The sequence below is a fragment of the Phyllobates terribilis genome, unplaced genomic scaffold, assembly GCF_046119375.1.
Source record: "Phyllobates terribilis strain yellow unplaced genomic scaffold, ASM4611937v1 Scaffold_1__5_contigs__length_1240528914, whole genome shotgun sequence".
Taxonomy (NCBI): Eukaryota; Metazoa; Chordata; class Amphibia; order Anura; family Dendrobatidae; genus Phyllobates; species Phyllobates terribilis.
Genome location: NW_027362761.1, coordinates 859,732,887 through 859,755,598, shown reverse-complemented (window position 1 = coordinate 859,755,598; position 22,712 = coordinate 859,732,887). Strand labels below are relative to the sequence as shown.

The 22,712-nt window shown below is 41.6% G+C and overlaps 1 protein-coding gene across 1 annotated transcript in view; it reads left to right on the top strand.

The window, feature by feature from the left end:
• Positions 1-22,712, top strand: part of LOC141153822 (histone H2A.Z-like) — a 43,768-nt gene that overhangs the window by 582 nt on the left and 20,474 nt on the right. The window lies entirely within an intron of this gene.

Genomic DNA, 22,712 nt, shown 5'->3' with positions numbered 1-22,712 from the left:
ATAACAAGGCCGTGTTGTCATGATTTTTGCGCTGACACACGCTTTACAACAAATGACTTGCATGTGAACAGCTCCATAGACTAAATTGGGTATGTGGTCTATCCCTGAAAATCACACAGAGCAAGTACATGAAACACAGAAGTCTGGGTGAAGCCTTAAAGGGGGTTCAAAGGTCAAAGAAACTTTAATCTAAATTCCCTACCTGTTTAGTGACCTTTTTAAAGTGTTATTCCTCTTTTGGGGAAGTTGGCCCTAAATGCTTGCAGGCATATGAAACAAAACCAGATGGCACTCTCCTTCCGCTGTTCGGTTCCCTGGTCTGACTACAGTGGTGACCTCACATTCATTACCCATCACCGATATAGATAATTGCTGAGCTCCTACCCTCCGATTGGCTGCAGCAGTAATGTGTGATGTCAACATGGCACTGCTGTAGCCTATACCCTGAGCAGTGGCGGAGTGAACACTATGGAGGGGGAGTACCTCTTTGGCTTTTACATGCTTGCAAGCATTTGGTGGTCCACTTGGGGATTTTCCACTTGCAAAGTTGAATCCAAGATAATGCATTTTAAAGGGGTTGTCCAGTCCAAACCGATAAGTCTGCAGTCTCGCTGTGAGACTGTAGACTTATAAATCCCCTGCATGGGTCCTGCGGGGATTCGCTGGCTTCTGAGCTGGGACCAAAGGGTATGTACGAGTTAGGCCACGGCCCCAATATCGATATTTGGTCAGTATTTTTTCTCAGGAGTGGGTGGTAAATGTGGAATTGGTGACATTTCTATTATACCTTTTCTCTGATTGTTCCTCACCTGGTTTTGGCTCCTACTCCTGAGAAAAAATACCGATAGTGGGGCCGTGGCCTTATACATACAACAGTGGGTGTTGCCTCGCTCCATACAAATGTATGGCCGGGAGTATGTGTAACTAATACATGCCCTCCGGTCCTGGGTCAGAAATGGGCAAATCCCTGTAGCCCACAGTATGTGCGCTGGGGGGTGTAGGGGGATTCATAAGTTTGCAGTCACACTATCAGTTTGGACCGGACAACCCCTTTAAACCCTTAGTGGCGAAACCAATTTTAACCATAATGACCAGGCCAATTTTTACAATTCTGACCACTGTCACTTTATGAGGTAATTACTCAACGGATCCCCCTGATTCTGAGATTGTTTTTTCGTGACATATTGTACTTCATGATTGTGGTAAAATTTCTTCGATATCACTTGCGTTTATTTGTGAAAAAAAATGGAAATTTGGCGAAAATTTTGCAATTCTCAAAATTTGAATTTTTATGCCTTTAAATCAGAGAGATATGTTACACAAAATAGTTAATAAATAACATTTCCCACATGTCTACTTTACATCAGCACAATTTTGGAACCAACATTTTTTTTTTTTTTGTTAGGGAGCTATAAGGGTTAAAAGTTGACCAGCGATTTCTCATTTTTCCAACAAAATTTACAAAACCATTTTTTAGGGACAACATCACATTTGAAGTCACTTTGAGAGGTCTTTATGACAGAAAATACCCAAAAGTGACACCATTCTAAAAACTGCATCCCTCAAGGTGCTCAAAACCACATTCAATAAGTTTATTAACCCTTCAGGTGCTTCAGAGGAATTTTTGGAATGTGGAAGAAAAAAATGAACATTTAACTTTTTTCACAATAATGTTACTTTAGACCCAATTTTTTTTTTTATTTTCACAGGGATAACAAGAAAAAATGGACCCCAAAATTTGTTGTGCAATTTCCCCCATATGTGGGGAAAAAACACTGTTTGGGCGCACGGCAGGGCTCGGAAGGGAAGGAGCGCCATTTGACTTTTTGATTGTAAAATTTGCTTGAATAATTAGCGGACACCATGTTGCATCTGGAGAGTCCTTGTGTGCCCAAACATTGGAGCTCCCCCACAAGTGACCCCATTTTGGAAACTAGACACCCCCCCCCCCCCCCAAAGCACCTATCTAGATGCATAGTGAGCAGTTGGAACCCCCAGGTGCTACACAAATTGATTCGTAAAAATGAAAAAGTGGAAAAAAAAACACTTTTTCATTTTTATGAATCAATTTGTGAAGCACCTAAGGGTTCCAAGTGCTCACTATGCATCTAGATGGGTGCCTTGGGGGGTCTAGTTTCCAAAATAAGGTCACTTGTGGGGGAGCTCCAATGTTTAGGCACGCAGGGGCTCTCCAAACGCAGCATGGCGTCCGCTAACAATTTGAGCCGATTTTCCATTCAATTTGTTAGCGGACACCATGTCGCGTTTGGAGAGCCTCTGATGTGCCTAAACAGTGGAGCTCCCCCACAAGTGACCCCATTTTGGAAACTATACCCCTCAAGGATTTTATTAAGGTGTATAGTGAACATTTTGAACCCAGAGGTACGACACAGAATTTGATAACATTAGGTCATCATATTGAATAAGTTGTCATTAGTCTTGAGCGCAAGTGCTCGCTACTTGAGTTTGCATCGGGTACACAGGTATGCACCATGTACTGCGTGTGCTCGAGTCCCCGCCCGGATGTTTCACGGTTATTAGACACCCAAAAAAAAAACATGCGGGGATCGCTCGTGCATGGCAGGCAATCCCCGCAAAGTTTTTTGGGCCGTGAAGCATATGGGGCGGAGACTCGAGCATGTCACTCAAATACCCACGATACTCAATGCATACCAGAACACCCGATGCAAAATCAAGTAGCGAGCACTTGCGCTCAACACTAGTCGCCATATCGTCATCTTTTTTTCTTACTTTTGAAAAAAATCCCTATCCCTATCCCCAGCCCTGACCCTAACCGTAGCCCTTATTTTTTTACGCCGTTCCTCATGCGGTATAAGTGATTAGACGACCTTATTCTTCGGGTCGGTGAGACTACAGCTATACCAAAATCATATGGGGTTTTCATGACTGACAGCTGTCACACACTAAAAGACGCATTTTTTGTAAAATCTAGTTTTTGCATCGCCATATTTTCAGAGCTATAATTTTTCCAGATTTTGGCAGACAGTCATGTGATGGCTTGTTTTTTGCGGGATGAGTTGACGTTGTTATTGGTGCCATTTTCAGGCACGTGACATTTTTTTTGATCGCTTTCTATTCCGATTTTTGGGAGGCAGAATAAACAAAAACCAACAATTCAGGAATTGTGTTTTTTTTTTTTTTTTTTTTTTATTCTGTTCCGCGTGTGGTAAAATTGAAAAGGCAGCTTTATTCTTCGGGTCAGTACGTTTACAGCGGTACCACATTTATATCGTATTTCTAGGTTTTGTTCTTTTGCATAATAAAAGCAATTTTATAGAAAAAAATATTTTTTAGCATAGCTTTATTCTGAGAGCTATAACTTTTTTTTTTTTATTTTTCGGCTGACGGAGCTGTATGGCGGCTTTTTTGCGGGACGAGATGACGTTTTCAGCGGTACCATTTTTATTTATATTTGTCTTTTTGATCGCGTGTTATTCCATTTTTTGTTTGGCGGTATGGTGATAAAGCATTGTTTTTTGCTTCGTTTTTTTTTTTTTTTTTTTACCGTGTTCACTGAAGGGGTTAACTAGTGGGACAGTTTTATAGGTCAGGTTGTTCCGGACGCGGCGATACCAAATATGTGTACTTTTATTGTTTGTTTTTTTTTTATAATAATGTTTATTGATGGGTACATTATATTTTTATTTTTGGTGGATTATTTATTTTTTTTTTTTTTTTAGTTTTTTATTTTTCACTTTTTTTTTCTCTGATCGCCTGCATAGCACAGTAATGCAGCACCATCCCTGTGTCATGCAGGCTGTCAGCGCTGGACAGGGAGAAGATTGTTTGGAGATGCACTGCGCATGTCCAAAAAATCTTCCTGCTGTCTGGTGACCCGGATGTTGTCATGACTACATCGGGTCGCCATGGCAACATCCTGGAAGCCATTGCAGTCGGTGCTGGAAGCCGGAAGAGGAGGTGAGTATCTGCGATCACCTCCCCTTGCCACCGCAATGCTGCGATCGACTTCGATCATAGCATCGCGGGGGTTAATGTGCAGGACCGCTCCCTGCACATAGTACCGGGTGTCAGCTGTGACCATCAGCTGACACCCGGCGGCGATCGCGCCCGCACAGCCTGTGTGCGCGTGCGATCGCCTTGACGTACTAATACGGGTCTGGCTCTTAAGTCCCAGGGCACAGACGCGTATTAGTACGTCAAATGTTGTTAAGGGGTTAATCAGAGAGAGTTATGTCACACAAAATAGTCTGCTTTACATCAGCACAATTTTTGGAACACAATTTTTTGTTAGAAAGTTAGAAGGGTTAGTTGACAAGCAATTTCTAATTTTTTTTTCCATCAAAAATTACAAAAAAAATAAATAAATTAAGGGACCACATCACATTTGAAGTGACTTTAAGGGGTCTATATGACAGAAAATGCCCAAAAATGACATCATTCTAAAAACTGCACCCCTTTAGGTGCTTCACAGGAACTGAAGCAATGTGAAGGAAAAAATGAACATTCAACTTTTTTTCACAAAAAATTTAGTTTAGAGTAATTTTTTTTTTTTTATCTCCACAAGGGTAACAAGAGAAAATGGGCTACAAAATTTGTTGTGCAATTTCTCCTGAGTACGACGACACCCCACATGTGGGGAAAAACTACTATTTGGGCACACGGCAAGGCTCAGAAGGAAAGGGACACTGTTTGAATGCAAAATTGGCTGGAATCAAGAGCGGATGCCATGTTGCATTTGGAGAGCTGCTGATGTGCCTAAACAGTAGAAACCACCCCGCCCCACAAGTAACCCTATTTTGTAAACTATGCCCCTCAAGGATTTTATCCATGGTTATAGCGAGCATTTTGAACCCACAGGTACAACACAGAAGTTGATAACTTTAGGTCGTCATATTTATAAAGTGTTTTTTTTTTTTCACAAAAACCTTGAAAAAATTATAGCTCTCAAAATATGGCGACGCAAAAAAAAAAATAATAATTTTTTTTTTTAGTGTGTGACAGCATCCAAACATAAAAACCCGATATAAATCTGGTATCGCTGTAATCGCACCGAGCCAAAGAATAAAGTTGTCTAATCACTTATACAGCACGAGTAACGGCGTAAGAAATAAATAAAACCAATTCTTCACCTGCTGCTGATTTGTTCATTCTCCATCCCAAAGATCGCAGTAAGTCTTGGCCCACATCCTGCGCTCTGCACTGAGCGCTTACACTGGGGTGTCCATGTAAATCTCTGAAACACATGATTCAGATGGAACCCTTGGCGGAAGATTATCTGTAATGAGGCAAATGGAGGCACCGTGGACACCGTCTGGCCTGTGATTCCACGGTGTCAGTCTTTTTATTAGGCATGCATAAAAGTGCCGTCAGCCACAGTTTTGTGAACCTCTGAAAAAAAAAGGACACCGCTAAACAGAGGCCAGACGGAGTCCAGAGTAACTCTGCTGCCTCGTTATAGTGAATGGATCCCTAGGGTTGGGATTTTTTCAAAAGTAAAGAGAAAAAAAAAAAATTGACTATATGTTGAGTGCAAGTGCTCGCTAGTTGAGTTTGCATCGGGTTCAGCACCGAGTATCGTGGATGCTCAAGTGACATGCTCGAGGCCCCGCCCCGCATATTTTGCAGCTGTTACACAGCCAAAGAAAGCACGCAGTGATTGCTCATGTATGGCAGGCAATCACCGCATGTTTATTTTTGGGTGTCTAACAACCGTGAAACATGCGGGACGGGGACTCGGGCATGTCACTCGAGCACCCTTGATACTTGGTACATACCCGAGTACCCGATGAAAACTCAAGTAGTGAGCACTTGCACTCAACACTAATGACAACATATTCAATATGATGACCTAATGTTATCAAATTCTGTGTCATACCTCTGGGTTCAAAATGCTCACTATACCCCTTGATAAAATCCTTGAGGGGTGTAGTTTCCAAAATGGGGTCACTTGTGGGGGGTTTCCACTGTTTAGGTGCATCGGGAGCTCTCCAAACGCGACATGGCGTCCGCTCTCGATTACAGACAATTTTGCATTCAAAAAGTCACACCGTGCTCCTTCCCTTATGAACCCTGCCGTGTGTCCAAACATTGTTTTTCCCCACATATGGGGTATCAGTGTACTCAGAAGAAATTGTACAATGATTTTTGGGGTCCATTTTCTCCTCTTACCCTTGTGAAAATAAAAAATTTGGAGCTAAAAGATCATTTGTGTAGAAAAAGTTGTTTTTTTGTTTTTTTTTCACGGCGCTACGTTATAAACTTCTGTGAAGCACCTGGGGGTTCAAAGTGCTTAACACACATCTAGATAAGTTCCCTGAGGGGTTTAGTTTCTAAAATGGGGTCACTTGTGGGGGGGTTCCACTGTTTAGGCATATCAAGGGGCTCCCCAAATGCGACATGGCATCCGCTAATTAATTATTCAAGCAAATTTTACATTCAAAAAGTCAAATCGTGCTCCTTCCCTTCCGAGCCCTGCCATGCTCCCAAACAGTGGTTTACCCCCACATATGGGGTATCGACGTGCTTAGGAGAAATTGCACAACAAATTTTTAGGTCCATTTTTTTTTCCTGTTACCCTTGCGAAAATAAAAATAACTTGGGTCTAAAGTGCCGTATTTTTCGGACTATAAGACTCACTTTTTTGCTCCAAAATTTTGGAGGAAAGTGGGGGGTGCGTCTTATAGTCCGAATACTATCTCCCTGTATATACTGTGGCTCTGTGGTAGGAGGTCTGGGGGAGCTGCAGCGGTGGATCAGCGGGGCACAGGAGCCAGCAGCCGACTGTTGCAGCCTGCGCTGTGCCCGCTACTAAAGAAAATGAATATTCCCTGCTCCCCACGCCCATAGGCGTGGAGAGCAAGGAATATTCATTGTCCTAATAGCTGGCACACTGTACCACAGTGCAGCTCCTGCTGCGGTCTGTGTGCCCGCTATTAAAGCTCATGAATATTCCCTACAACCCACTCCCATGGGTTGTAGTGAATATCCATGTTCTTTAATAGCAGGCACACTGACCGCCGAGCGGCAGCAGGAGCCACGCTGCGGTACAGTGGGCGCGCTCTCACACTGTGTGAGGGAGCATGTCAGGCACGCCATGTGCGGCTCACACAGTGAGTGTCAGCAGCAGAGCGGAACAGCACTGGAGGAGAGAGGAGGTGAGTATGATTGTTTATTTTTTTTTTTTGCGGGTTGCAGGATGGGGGATCAAGGGGTGCCGTGAATACTAGGATGGGTGATCAAGGGGTACCATGCATTCCAGGATGGGGATGAGGGCCACGTATACCAGGAAGGAGGGGCCATACATACCAGGATGGAGGACATTAACAGAATGGGGGGACATAACTCTAATACCAGTGTCAGAAGCAGACACCCTCCCCTATAACAGGGCATCATGACCACATTTTTTGCTTAAATATTTTTTTTCCTATTTTCCTCCTCTAAAATCTAGGTACGTCTTATGGTCCGGTGCGTCTTGTAGTCTGAAAAATACAGTAACTGTTTGGTGAAAAAAAGTTAAATGTTCATTGTTTTCTTCCACATTCCAAAAATTCCTATGAAGCACCTGAAGGGTTAATAAACTTCTTGAATGTGGTTTCAAGCACCTTGAGGGGTGCAGTTTTTAGAATGGTGTTACTTTTGGGTATTTTCTGTCAGAAAGGCCCCTTAAAGTCACTTCGAATGTGATGTGGTCCTGATTTTGTTGGAAAAAAGAGAAATCACTGGTCAACTTTTACCCCTTATAACTTCCTAATAAAAAAAAATTTGATTCAAAAATTGTGTTGATGTAAAGTAGACATGTGGGAAATGTTATTTATTATCTATTTTGTGTAACATATTTCTCTGAATTAAGGGCATGAAAATTCAAAGTTTGAAAATTTCAAAATTTTCCCCAAATGTTGGATTTTTTGACAAATGCATGTCATATCAAATACATTTTACCACTATCATAAAGTACAATATGTCACTAAAAACAATCTCAGAATCCATAGACTCCGTTGAAGCGTTCCAGAGTTATTACCTCATAAAGTGACACTGGTCAGAATTGTAAAAATTGGCCTGGTCATTAACGTGCAAACAGCCTTCGAGGGTAAAGGGGTTAATTAAACTGTGCTAATCCCAACTGCTATTCTCAGGTGGCGATACTAAGACATTATGGTTTAAGCTTGGGAAAATCACAAAAATAAATGGGTTTCACATACTGCTGTACAAGCTTAAAATGCAGCAAAACCGGATACCTGCATTTTTTGTTGAGATTTTGCACTTTCTCATGGCTTACTATGGGTGAAAAAACACTGCAAGAATTGACATGCCGCAGTTTTTAAAAAAAAAAGCAGCAATTTTCCAATTCAGTCAGGAAAAAAAAACAATGTGTGTGTGAGATTTCTGAAATCTCATAGCTTTTGCTGGTACTATAAAACGCAGCTGTCAAATTGCATAAATAAATAAATACAGCAAAAACGCAATGTGTGAACATATCCTTAATGTGACAAACTGGAATTCTGTCTTCCTCTTAACCACCTTATGGTGTTTATTGTATGGGTTAAACCACTACTGGACAACCCCTTAAGTGCTGCACAAAGTAAAACACACACACACACACACACACACACACACACACACACACACACACACACACACACACACACACACACACACACACACACACACACACACACACACACACACACACACACACACACACACCCCTCTCACAGAATTAGAATCTCATCAAAAAGTTAATTTATTTCAGTTCTTCAATACAAAAAGTGAAATTCATATATTATATAGAGTTATTACAAACAGAGTGATCTATTTCAAGTGTTTATTTCTGTTAATGTTGATGATTATGGCTTACAGCCAATGAATACACAAAAATCATTAACTCAGTAAATTAAAATAATTAACAAAAAACACCTGCAAAGGCTTCCTAAGAGTTTAAAACGGTCCCTTAGTCTATTTCAGTAGTCTCCACAATCATGGAGAAGACTGCTGACTTGACAGATGTCCAGAAGGCAGTCATTGACACACTCCACAAGGTCCCAGAGTTCCAATTTTCATTTGGAAATCAAGGTCCCAGAGTCTGGAGGAAGAGTGGAGAGGCCACAATCCAAGCTGCTTGAGGTCTAGTGTGAAGTTTCCACAATCAGTGATGGTTTGGGGAGCCATGTCATCTGCTGGCGTAGGTCCACTGTGTTTTATCAAGACCAAAGTCAGCGCAGCCGTCTACCAGGAAATTTTAGAGCACTTCATGCTTCCCTCTGCTGACAAGCTTTTTGGAGATGGAAATTTCCTTCATTCTCCAGCAGGACTTGGCCCCTGTCCACACTGCCAAAAGTACCAATACCTGGTTTAAAAACAACAGTATCACTATGCTTGATTGGCCTGCAAAACTCGCCTGACCTTAACCTTGTCAAGAGGAAGATGAGAGATGTAAAGATGTGCGGTTGTGGGTTGTAAGTAATCACCTAGGCAGGTTAACGATGCAACAATATTTTATTAATCACATCCATGGTAATGCAGCAATTCCAAGTAAATGGCCAAAATGCAGTTCTCTCAGTCCTTAAGTTCTCAACCTGGGATCAGTAGTTCCACTTGCTCTGTATCAGGCCATTCTCACTGTCTCCCAACTTTCGGTTGGCCCACAGATTTTGTATCTCCAGCCAGTATAGTCTGTTGCCACAGTCCACGATCCTCCAGATGATGGATAAAACAATGGAAGCACAGATATCCAGTAGCAACAGTCCTGGAATAAAGTTGATATCCAACGACATATCCACAACTTTAGTACGTTTATCCAGCCCAGTTGATAACTGATCTCCAACACTCCATAAGCCATCCATCCATCAGCTCCACGTCCACAGTCCTAGGTCCTATCCCTCCAGTGTCCTTCCATCAACTCCCCACATCCCTGGGGTCAGCCCCCTCCCAGCACAGAAGTGATCACTCTCCCCCTCAAGCATTCACTGTACCCTAAGCAATGCAGAATATTCTAGAAGCCTTCATCTGAGACTGCATGTAAGACCCCCTGTGATGACGGCTCCACTGTGTCTCAATCCAAACTCACCTAATGAGACCATTGGCTGTTGAAACAATGGACTCCCGAGATACAGATTAGTGGAATGCTGGACAAAGTGAATCTAGTGTACATCTGACAAGTTAGCAAAACTATATAAAACATGACAAGCAAACCAAGTACTGAGTGCATTTACTGAACATACATTTCGGATTTTAAAAACATTTTGCAAGCTGTTGTTATAAAGTATTTTAATTTACTGAGATAATTAATGACATGTGTTTTCATTGGCTGTAAGCCATAATCCTCAACATTAACAGAAATAAACACTTGAAATAGATCACTCTATTTGTAAGGACTCTACATAATATTTGAGTTTCACTTTTTGTATTGAAGAACTGAAATAAATTAACTTTTTGATGATATTCTAATTTAGTGAGATGCACCTGTATATATTAATTTAGCCTTTAAAGGGACGTCACACTGCACATGTCCGGAAGCTCAGAAGATAGTCCCCGGTCATGCGCAGTGCTCACCTCTGAAGCCGGGACGCATACACCTGGCTGCAGAGACGCGCATGAGCGGGGATGACGCCACACGTGCAGATTATGTTATCACGCGTGTGGGCGTGATAATATGGAAAGAGAGCTGACTAGTCTGGGGCAACTAACATCTCATCGTCTAGTCAAAGCCCTCATTAGCATAGGAAAAGGGGACATTATAAATGTTTTTATACCTTATTTTCACTGAGTAACATTATACATGGCTGGTTAGGCAGGGAACTTACTCATACATTGGTGAACGCTGCTGGGTTGGAGGGCATGGGGGACCTGACGGGTTCTCTTTTAAAAGGGTTCTAGAGTCTTTTCTGGTGTAACAATATCACAACTTATGGCTACTAAACTAGTGGACATGGGTCGTTGATCCAGGAATTTATTTTCTTTGCCATATTTGGAGTAGTAAGGGAATTTTCCTCTTAAAAATAAATTGCTTCTAGTTCGAGGGACTCTTTGCCTTTCTCTAGATCAGGAATGTCAAACTCAAATACACAGAGGGCCAAAATAAAAACTTGGCCAAAGTCATGGGCCAAACTTGATAGCTATTAAAAAAAAAAGGTCTACAATTGAGGACGTTTTTCCTTATCATCAACGATGAACCTATACATATAGAAACAAACTTAAAGGGGTTAGCCCACAAACAAAGTACATTTTAAGTAATAGATCTGAAAATAAAATAAACACATAATCACAAATGGGGCCTACTGGAATAATATGATATGCAAGAGCAGTAAAAAGCATATGACCTAATTTAAATATGTAATCACAAAGGATGAAAAACCTTGAATTGATAAATAATACAGATAATAAAGTATGATGCCTCCCAAACACAGTATGATACCACCACAGTACGATGATTTGATGACCCTACTATACATCCCCCAGCAAAGTATGGTGACCTCAACACGGTATGATGCCCCAACTGTGATCCCCACACCTCCTTCCACACAGTATAATGGGCCCCACATAGTCCGCCATTCAGTATAATGGGCCCCACATAGTCCTCTGTATAGTATAATGGCCCTCATTGTTAAGGGGACGGTTGCAAACAACTTTATTATAATGGAACGCAACCGAACCCGGGTTCCGCGGTGCCTCCTGGTGGACTGCGGCCGAACACCTTCTGGGAGAGATCGAAACAACCAACTTAAATAGCAATCCCCTCCATGTTAAAGCACACCGGAACGGGAATAGGGATTTGCACTATCTCCGTTAACTGCACGGGAGATGTGCGATAAATAATATATCTGTAGTCCTGTTGCGGCACAGGGACTACACAGTTGGCGCTAGGATGCGTGTGGGACTCACGCCGGCGAATACGTGCCCTCAGCTGGCGTGTCACTCCACGTGACCTACAGGAGGTACCGGGAATAGGGTGTCGGCAGATTGCTCTGGGTGTAAGGCGACCCCTTTGTCAGAGCCAGGCTGTCAGATGAAGCTACCTGCCTATTTCATCTAGCCTGCCTATTTCCACTAAACCTGCCTGCAGAAACTAAAGCACACGTGGAGCCCAAGAGACCGAGCGTCCACACAACACCATCACCGCTCAATGATCAGAGCGCGCCGCTATGTTTGTGGGCGGGCCTTTTAAAGATTAAGCCCTGCCCACCGTCGCACCTTTGGTGACGTCACCCGCGACCAATCAGGCGGTGCCAGGTCACCGGATCAGCTGACTCCCAAACCACCAATCACGGTCCGCCATGTCACGGGCATGCTCAGTACAGAGAATCCTGGACTTAGGCTTCAGTAGCCCTGTCTCCCTCCGCAACCTATACTTCATGTTGCTAGGCACAAATACCTGAGAGACAACCTGTACATCTCATGGACCAGCTAGGCGTTGGGACTGACGATGATGCTGAGCAGCATCAGCCCTGGCTGGACTAGCATGGGAGACCACAGAAGGTTCTGGACCCATTTCAAATCCAGCAAACACCTGACGCCTAACACTCATATAGTCCTCCAAACAGTATGATGCCCCACATAGTCCTCTATACAGAATAATGAGCCCCACATAGTCCTCCATTTAGAATAATGGGCCCTACATAGTCCTCCATACAGTATAATGACCCCACATAGTCTTCCATATAGTAAAATGGAGGGTGTTGCAAGCCAGATTTGTCCCACAAGCCAGAGTTTGACATGTTCTCTAGATATAAGTCCCCATGTACATTCTGTCCATCATTCAGATATTGATGGCATCAGCAGACAGTCTAAAGTGCATGTGAGCTTCCTGACTCAGTGCATGATTTGGACTGCTAATCTTCAGTAGTTAATCGCATTGTTCTCCATGAAGATAAGCTGTTGCTAGAGCAGTCTATTAAAGGGTTTTTGATGCATTTTTTTTGTTTTTGCCTGCGGATTTGCCATGCGTTTTTTTTCCAATGGATTGTATAGGAAAAACACAAAAAGAATGGACATGCTGCTTCTTTTTCTGTACATGAAATTCACTCAGGAAAAATCCTGAACATGTGCACAGATCTGCCTAAATCTCATAGGAAATCATGGGATAAGAATTGCAATACGTTTTAGAGGCCAATTCCGCGCGGAATGTGAGTTTGGGTATGTGGCCACGGTCAGGAGCCGCTGCAGGTTTGACGCTGCGTGTTTTTACGGCGTCAAACCCTCATCGTCCAGATGTTATAGCATAGTGGATGGGATCTCTAGAAATCCCATGTCCACTGTGCGTGCATCAAAGGCTGCGAATCACCCACGGACACTGACATGCAGTGCGTCTTTCAGGACCGCAGCATGTCAAATTCTCTTTCGGAGTCCCCAGTCTCCGCAACAGAAATTTGACCACTAGAATGTATAGAATGCGGTAAATACGTATGGTTCAGTGAACACATGTGGATTTATCTGCGTTCAATAGAATGCAACGTTTTTGACGCAGCAAAAAATATGCGTCCAAAGCGCTGCTATGTCCGGATCGTGGGCACAGAGCTTAAAATTTAAAAAAAAATGGTGTGGGTTCCCGCGTCATTTTTATTACTTGCAGAGGGAAAGCTGACCGTTGGGGGCTGATATTAGTAGCCGTGGAAAGGGCAATTAGTCAGCAATGTTCCCTGGCTATTAATATCAGCCCACAGCTGTTTGCTTAGCCTTTACTGGCTAGATTACAGGAGGACCCCAGAAAAAAATTGATGTGGGGTCCCCCTATAAAATCTAACCAGCAAAGGCTAAACTAGACAGCTGCGGGCTGATATTAACCCCTTTACCCCCGAGGGTGGTTTGCACGTTAATGACCAGGCCAATTTTTACAATTCTGACCACTGTCACTTTATGAGGTAATTACTCTTTAACGCTTCAACGGATCCCCCTGATTCTGAGATTGTTTTTTCGTGACATATTGTACTTCATGATAGTGGTAAAATTTCTTCGATATCACTTGCGTTTATTTGTGAAAAAGTCAGAAATTTGGCGAAAATTTAGAAAATTTTGCAATTTTCAAAAATTAAATTTTTATGCCTTTAAATCAGAGAGATATGTCACACAAAATAGTTAATAAATAACATTTCCCACATGTCTACTTTACATCAGCACAATTTTGGAACAAATTTTTTTTTTTTAGTAGGGAGCTATAAGGGTTAAAAGTTGACCAGTGATTTCTCATTTTAACAAAATTTACAAAACCATTTTTTTAGAGACCACATCACATTTGACGTGACTTTGAGGGGCCTTTATGACAGAAATACCCAAAAGTGACACCATTCTAAAAACTGCACCCCTCAAGGTGCTCAAAACCACATTCAAGAAGTTTATTAACCCTTCAGGTGCTTCACAGGAATTTTTGGAATGTGGAAGAAAAAAATGAACATTTAACTTTTTTCACAAAAATGTTAGACCCAAATTTTTTTTATTTTCGCAGGGGTAACAGAAAAAAATGGACCCCAAAATTTGTTGTGCAATTTCCCCTGAGCACGCAGATACCCCATATGTGAGGAAAAAGCACTGTTTGGGCGCACAGCTGGGTTTGGAAGGGAAGGAGCAACATTTGACTTTTTGAATGTAAAATTTGCTTGAATAATTAGCGGATGTGCCCCTGATGTGCCTAAACAGTGGAAACCCCCCACAAGTGACACCATTTTGGAAACTAGACCCCTTAGGGAACTTATCTAGATGTGTGGTGAGCACCCTGAACCCCCAGGTGCTTCACAGAAGTTTATAACATTGAACCGTAAAAATAACATTTTCACATTTTTTCAACAAAAATGATTTTCAGCCCCCAATTTTGCATTTTCACAAGGGTAACAGGTTGCGTTTGGGGAGTCCCTGATGTGCCTAAATAGTGGAAACCACCCCACTCTCCCCCCAGTGACTCCATTTTGGAAGCTACACCCCTCCAGGATTTTATCAAGGGGTATAGTGAAAATTTTGAACCCAGAGGTACGACACAGAATTTGATAACATTAGGTCATCGTATTGAATAAGTTGTCATTAGTCTTGAGTGCCATTGCTCGCTATTTGAGTTTGCATCAGGTACTAGGGTATGCACCAAGTATCACGGGTGCTCAAGTGACATGCTCGAGTCCCTGCCCCACATGTTTTTTTTATTAGACACCCAAAAAAAACATGCGGGGATCGCTCGTGCATGGCAGGCAATCCCCGCAAGATTTTTTTGGCTGTATAACAGCTGCAAAACATTTGGGGAGGAGACTCGAGCATGTCACTCGAGCACCCGCCATACTCGGTGCATACCCAAGCACCTGATGCAAACTCAAGTAGAGAGTACTTGCGCTCAGTACTTGCGCTCACTAGTCGCCATATCGTTTTCATTTTTTTTTTCTTCTGAAAAAATCCCAACCCCAACCCTAACCCTAGCCTAACCCTAGCCCAACCCTAACCCCAACCCTAACCCTAGCCCAACGTTAACCCAAACCCTAGCACAACCCTAACCCTAAAGTTTATTTTTTACGCCGTTCCTCGTGCGGTATAAGTGATTAGACGACGTTATTCTTCGGGTCGGTGCAATTACAGCGATGCCAGATTCATATCGGGTTTTTATGATTGACAGCTGTCACACACTAAAAGACGCATTGTTTTGCAAAGACTAGTTTTTGCATCGCCATATTTTGAGAGCTATAATTTTTCCATATTTTGGCCGACAGAGTCACGTGACGGCTTGTTTTTTGTGGGACAAGTTGACGTTTTTATCGGTATCATTTTTGGGAAAATGACATTTTTTGATCGCTTTCTATTCCGATTTTTGGGAGGCAGTATAAACAAAAGCCATTCAGGAATTGTTTTTTGGGGGGGGGTTTTTATGCCGTTCTGCGTGTGGTAAAATTGATAAGGTAGCTTTATTCTTCAGGTCAGTTTTTTTTTTATATATATATTTTGGCTCTTTTACACAATAAAAACTTTTATAGAAAAAAGAATTGTTTTTGCATTTCTTTACTCTGAGAGCTATAACTTTTTTAGTTTTCTGTTGTTGGAGCTGTATTGCGGCTTGTTTTTTGCGGGACAAGATGACGTTTTCAGCGGTACCATTTTTATTTACATTCGTCGTCTTGATCGCGTTTTATTCCATTTTTTGTTTGGCGCTATGATGATAAAACATCGTTTTATGTTTAGTTTTTTGGGTTTTTTTTTACCGTGTTCACTAAAGGGGTTAACTAGTGGGACAGTTTTATAGGTCAGGTCGTTCCGGACGCGGCGATACCAAATATGTGTACTTTTATTGTTTTTTTTTTTTTTCATAAGATTATTTATTTATGGGTACAATATACACTGTGTTGCAAATTATTATGCAAATAATATTTTCTCAGATTTTCCCAAATTACCTATATGAATTGCAGTCATTGTAATTTTCCAGTCAAATAACTATTAGAGTACAATTGAAAGGTTTTTGTACAAACTGCCTATGATAACAGTATATTTTTTAAAAAATAAAAAACTCAAACTGCACTCAAAATGCATGTTCCAAATTATTATGCACAGCAGAGTTTTCAACCTTTTCATTTTAATAAAGAACAAAAAAATTGTCATTTTTGAAATTATAAGCATTAGCAGGTTATTACAAACTGAACTCAAACAGTTTTCAACTCAAAACTTTATTCTAGGTGATGCTACATTTGCACATAGGACCCCTTGTTCGAAAGGAGCTTCTGAACTCTCTCGTCCATTGAATTTGTCAGGTTTTGGATGGTTTCTGCTTCAATTGTTTTGCATGAGGACAGAATACCCTCCCAGAGCTGTTGCTTAGATGTGAACTGCCTCCCGCCATCATAGACACTCCTTTTGATGATGCTCCAGAGGTTCTCAATGGGATTGAGGTCAGGGGAGCATGGGTGCCACACCATAAGTTTGTCCCCTTTTATGCCCATAGCAGCCAGAGATGCAGATGTGTTATGTGCAGCATGAGACGGGGCATTATCATGCATGAAAATGATCTTGCTGCGGAATGCACGGTTCTTCTTCTTGAACCATGGAAGGAAGTGCTGTTTGAGAAACTCAACATACATTATGGAGTTCATCTTTACTCCTTCAGGGATCCTAAAAGGGCCGACAATCTCTCTCCCCATGATTCCAGCCCAAAACATTACTCCACCTCCTCCTTGTTAGCGCCGTAGCCGTGTTTGCATGGGGTGTCCATGAACCAGCCATCCTCCACTCCATCCATCTGGACCATCGAGATAATTTCATGCATGATAATGCCCCGTCTCATGCTGCACATAACACATCTGCATCTCTGGCTGCTATGGGCATAAAAGGGGACAAACTTATGGTGTGGCACCCATGCTCCCCTGACCTCAACCCCATTGTGAACCTCTGGAGCATCATCAAAAGGAGTGTCTATGATGGCGGGAGGCAGTTCACATCTAAGCAACAGCTCTGGGAGGGTATTCTGTCCTCATGCAAAACAATTGAAGCAGAAACCATCCAAAACCTGACAAATTCAATGGACGAGAGAGTTCAGAAGCTCCTTTCGAACAAGGGGTCCTATGTGCAAATGTAACATCACCTAGAATAAAGTTTTGAGTTGAAAACTGTTTGATTTCAGTTTGTCATAACCTGCTAATGCTTATAATTTCAAAAATGACCATTTTTTTGTTCTTTACTAAGATGAAAAGGTTGAAAACTCTGCTGTGCATAATAATTTGGAACATGCATTTTGAGTGCAGTTTGAGTTTTTTATTTTTTTAAAAATATACTGTTATCATAGGCAGTTTGTACAAAAACCTTTCAATTGTACTCTAATAGTTATTTGACTGGAAAATTACAATGACTGCAATTCATATAGGTAATTTGGGAAAATCTGAGAAAATATTATTTGCATAATAATTTGGAACACAGTGTATATATTTTTTTAGTATTATTTTTTTCATTTTTTTTTAAATATTTTTACAATTTTTTTTTTCACTTTCTGACATTTTTATTACTTGTTCACATTGTCCCACTATGAGACTTCCACTTTTTGCAGCCTGATCGCCTGCATGGCATAGAGAGCAGTAGCTCCCTATGCCATGCAGCCTGTCAGCGCTACACAGGGAGAAGTTACTTTGGTCGTGCACTGCGCATGACCAAAGCAACTTCCTGCCTCGTGGTGACCCGGATGTTGTCATGATGATGTCGGGTCACCATGGCAACATCCAGGACCGGATTTAGACACCGCTGGACGCCGGCAGAGAAGGTAAGTATCACGCTTACCTCCTCTTGCCACCGGAATGCTGCGATCCATTTCGATTGCAGCATTTCGGGGGTTAATGTGCCGGGAGCGGTGCGGGACCACTCCCTGCATATAGCACCGGGTGTCAGCTGTAACAATCTGCTGACACCCGGCGGCGATCTCGCCCGCACCGCTTGTGTGCGGGCGAAATCGCCAGAGCGTATTAATACGTATCAGGCCCATAAGGCCCAGGGCACAAATGCGTATTAATTCGCCCTGGGTCAGAAAGGGGTTAATAGCCATGAATACTAGCCTTCTCTGCAGCTATTAATATCACCCCTCAGCTGTCCCTGAAATTGCACATCCATAACCCCCAAACAATGGACATGCTGCGGTTTTTACCACAATGTGAATCCTGAGTGGAAATTTCCGCATCATGTGCACAGCACAGCCGGATTCACATTGCTATACCTGGCAGACCTATTAACAAGCATTTCCACGGCGGGAAAACCGCTGCGAAAACGCATCAAAAATTCATCGTTTGAACTTAACCTTAACTTGAAAAACGCTGAAAGAAGTGACATGCTGCATTTTGCAAAAGCGCAGTAGTTTGCCAAATCACTAAACAAAAATAAAACGGAGTGTCACCCCAGTTTTAATGAATGGAGAAAAACATTGCAAATTTTATTCCCAAATTATTAAAACATGAATACATGCAAATATAAAAAAAAACAAGGTATCATTAAATCACAAATCAACTGATGGGTTGAACAAAAGTATTATTACATGAGCAAAAGTGTAATAAATGTAACAAGATACAATCTCCATCCATACAATGTTAAATTTAACAGGCTACAATCCCAAGATGTGGAAAGGCCATGAAAAAACATAGGAGATGTGCCATGAAAGCAGTGCTAAAGGGCTACTAGTACAAGTCAGTGGTACAATCTACCAAGCCCTATATATACAGTCCTTAACCGCTTCCCGACCGCCCACTGTACATAAACGTCGGCGCTGACTGGGTTCTGTGCAACGCCGACGTTTATGAACGGTCGGTGGTCCCGCAGCCCACAGGACCCCCAGGGTCCTGCAAGTGTTAACCCTTTCCTATCTTCTGTATGCCGCGATCTATAGTGATCGCGGCATATAGAAGATAGAGGAGAGGGGGTCATCCACTTACCTCTCAGACGGCCCCCTGATGCCTTCCGGGACCTGCCGTTGTTATGGCAGCTGGAGGTCACATGACCACCTCCAGATCAGCCATATATGGTGTCCTGCTAGGCTTAGCCTGCAGCTGAAGCCTGGCAGGAGACAGACAGTGTGAAACTGTCAGCAAACTTCTCATGCAATGTAATACATGTCTATTACATTGCATGAGAACAGTGATTAGAAAAATAAAAATTAATGTCCCATACAGGACTAAGTAAAAATGTAAAAAAAAAGTCTAAAAAATGTTTTCAAACTGTTAAAAAAAATCACAAAATAAATAAAAATAAATAAATAAAATATTAAACCAATAAATCCGTATATTTATGGAAAAACAAAAAAAGTACACATATTTGGTATCGCCGCGTCCGAAACCACCCGATCTATAAAACTGTCACACTAATTAACTCCTGTGCACACCGTAATAAAAATAAAAAACGGAGCAAAAAACTATGCTTTTTCATCATATCGCCAAACAAAAAGTGGAAAAAAATGCGATCAAAAAGCAAAATGGAAATAAAAATGGTACCGCTGAAAACGTCATCTTGTTCCGCAAAAAAAAAGCCGCCATACAGCTTCATCAGCCAAAAAATAAAAAAGTTATAGCTCTCAGAATAAAGCGATGAAAAAAAAATATTTTTTGTATAAAATTGTTTTATTGTGTAAAAACGCCAAAACATTAAAAAAATATACAGTAAGTGTAGTATCGCTGTAAACGTACTGACCCGAAGAATAACGCTGCCTGATCACTTTTACCACACGCAGAATGGCATAAAAAAAAAAACTCAAAAAACAATTCCTGAATTGTTGGTTTTTGTTAATTTTACCTCCCAAAAAACGGAATAGAAAGCGATCAAAAAATGTCACGTACCCAAAAATGGTACCAATAAAAATGTCAACTCGTCCCGCAAAAAACAAGCCGTCACATGACTCTGTTGGCCGAAATATGGAAAAATTATAGCTCTCAAAATATGGCGATGCAAAAACTAGATTTTGCAAAAAAAAGCGTCTCTTAGTGTGTGACAACTGTCAATCATAAAAACCCGATATAAATCTGGTATCTCTGTAATCGCACCGACCCGAAGAATAAAGTAATCTCATCACTTATACCGCACGAGGAACGGCGTAAAAAATAAATAAAACCAATTCTTCACCTGCTACTGATTTGTTTATGTCTCCCAAAGATCGCAGTAAAGCTCAGCGCACATTTATCCTGCGCTCTGCGCTGAGCACTTACACCAGAGTTTCCGTGTAAATCTCTGAAATACGTGATTCAGACAGAACTCATGACGGAAGATTCCCTGTAATGAGGCAGATATATAGGCCACTGTGGATGCCATCTGGCCTGTGATCCCACGATGTCATTTTTTTTAGGCGTGCATAAAAGTGCGGTTGGCCACAGTTTTGTGCACTTCTGAAAAAAAGGACACCGCTAAACAGAGGCCAGACGGAGTCCAGAGTAACTCTGCCGCCTCATTATAGTGAATGGATCCTGCAGGGGTTTCATCTGAATTACATCACTTGGAAATTTAGATGGAAACCCCGATGTAAGTGCTCAGCCTAGAGCGCCGGATAAATGTTACGTAAAATGTTCCCAATAAAAGCTTCAACTCGGTCCTCAAAAACAGCTAGTCCCCACTCAGGTCTGTCATCTGTTAAAAATATAAGGGACTTCCAAGTTACTGGTAGCAGAAAGGCTCTGGAAAAGCGAAATGGCCCTTGCCCCCCAAAAGAAATTCAGAAAATTTTGTGCTCCCAAATCCAAATGCCTAATCTACAATAATTTGTTCTCCAATTGTCAAATAGCGCTCCGTCCCTCCCAGATCTCACCCTATTGCCACTTTTAGAAGAAATTGTGTGACACATTTCGGCACCATTTTTACCCATTGCCCTGTGTGAAAATGTAAAATCTGAGGGTAAAACATTTTTTTGTGGTAAAAAAAAAAATTATGTTTTCTTCACTGCCTAATGGTATAAATTTAAAAATTAAAAAATACTCACTACTTCCCTAGATGAATTCCTTGAGAGGTGTAGTTTACAAAATGGGGTCACTTGTGCGGGTTTCTGCTGTTTCAGCATGTCAGCGACTCTTCAAATGTGACATGGTGTCTGCAACCTAACATAGCGCTCCTTTCTCTTCCGAACCCTGCCGTACACCAAAGCATATGGGGTATCGGCGTACTCAGGAGAAATTGCACAACAAATTTCATGGTGCAATTTCTCCTGTTATCCTTATGATAATGCAAAATTAGGGGATGAAAAACATTTTTTGTGGGAAAAATGTGAAAATTTTATTTTTACGGTTCAATATTATAAACTTGTGTGAAGCACCTGGGGGTGCAAGGTGCTCCCCACACATCTAGATAAGTTCCCTAAGGGGTCTAGTTTCCAAAATCGTGTCATTTGTGGGGGGCTTCCACTGTTTAGGCACATCAGGGGCTCCCCAAATGCAACATGGCGTCTGCTAATTATTCAAGCAAATTTTACATTCAAAAAGTCAAATGGCGCTCCTTCCCTTCCAAACCCTGCCGTGCGCCCAAACAGTGGTTTTCCTCCACACATGGAGTATCGGCGTGTTCAGGAGAAATTGCACAACAAATTTCATGGTGCAATTTATCCTATTACCCTTATGATAATGCAAAATTAAGGGATGAAAAACGTTTTTGTGGGAGAAATGTGAAAATTTTATTTTTACAGCTCAATATTATAAACTTCTGTGAAGCACCTTGGGGTTCAAGGTGCTCATCACACATCTAGATAAGTTCCCTAAGGGGTCTAGTTTCCAAAATGGTGTCACTTGTCGGGGGTTTCCACTGTTTAGGCACATCAGGAGCTCTCCAAACGCAACATGGCGTCTGCTAATTATTCAAACAAATTTTACATTTAAAAAGTCTAATGGCGCTCCTTCCCTTCCGAACCATGCAGTGCGCCCAAACAGTGGTTTTTCCTCACATATGGGGTATCAGCGCGCTAATGAGAAATTTCACTACAAATTGTATATTCCATTTTTTCCTGTTACCCTTGTGAAAATAAAAAAATTGGGTCTAAAGTAACATTTTTGTGAAAAAAGTTAAATGTTCATTGTTTTCTTCCACATTCCAAAAATTCCCGTGAAACACCTGAAGGGTTAATAAACTTCTTGAATGTGGTTTTGAGCACCTTGAGGGGTGCAGTTTTTAGAATGATGTCACTTTTGGGTATTTTCTGTCTTAAAGGCCCCTCAAAGTCACTTCAAATAAGATGTGGTCCCTAAAAAAATGTTTTTGTAAATTTTGTTGGAAAAATGAGAAATCGCTGGTCAACTTTTAACCCTTATAGCTTCCTAACAAAAAAAAATTTTGGTTCCAAA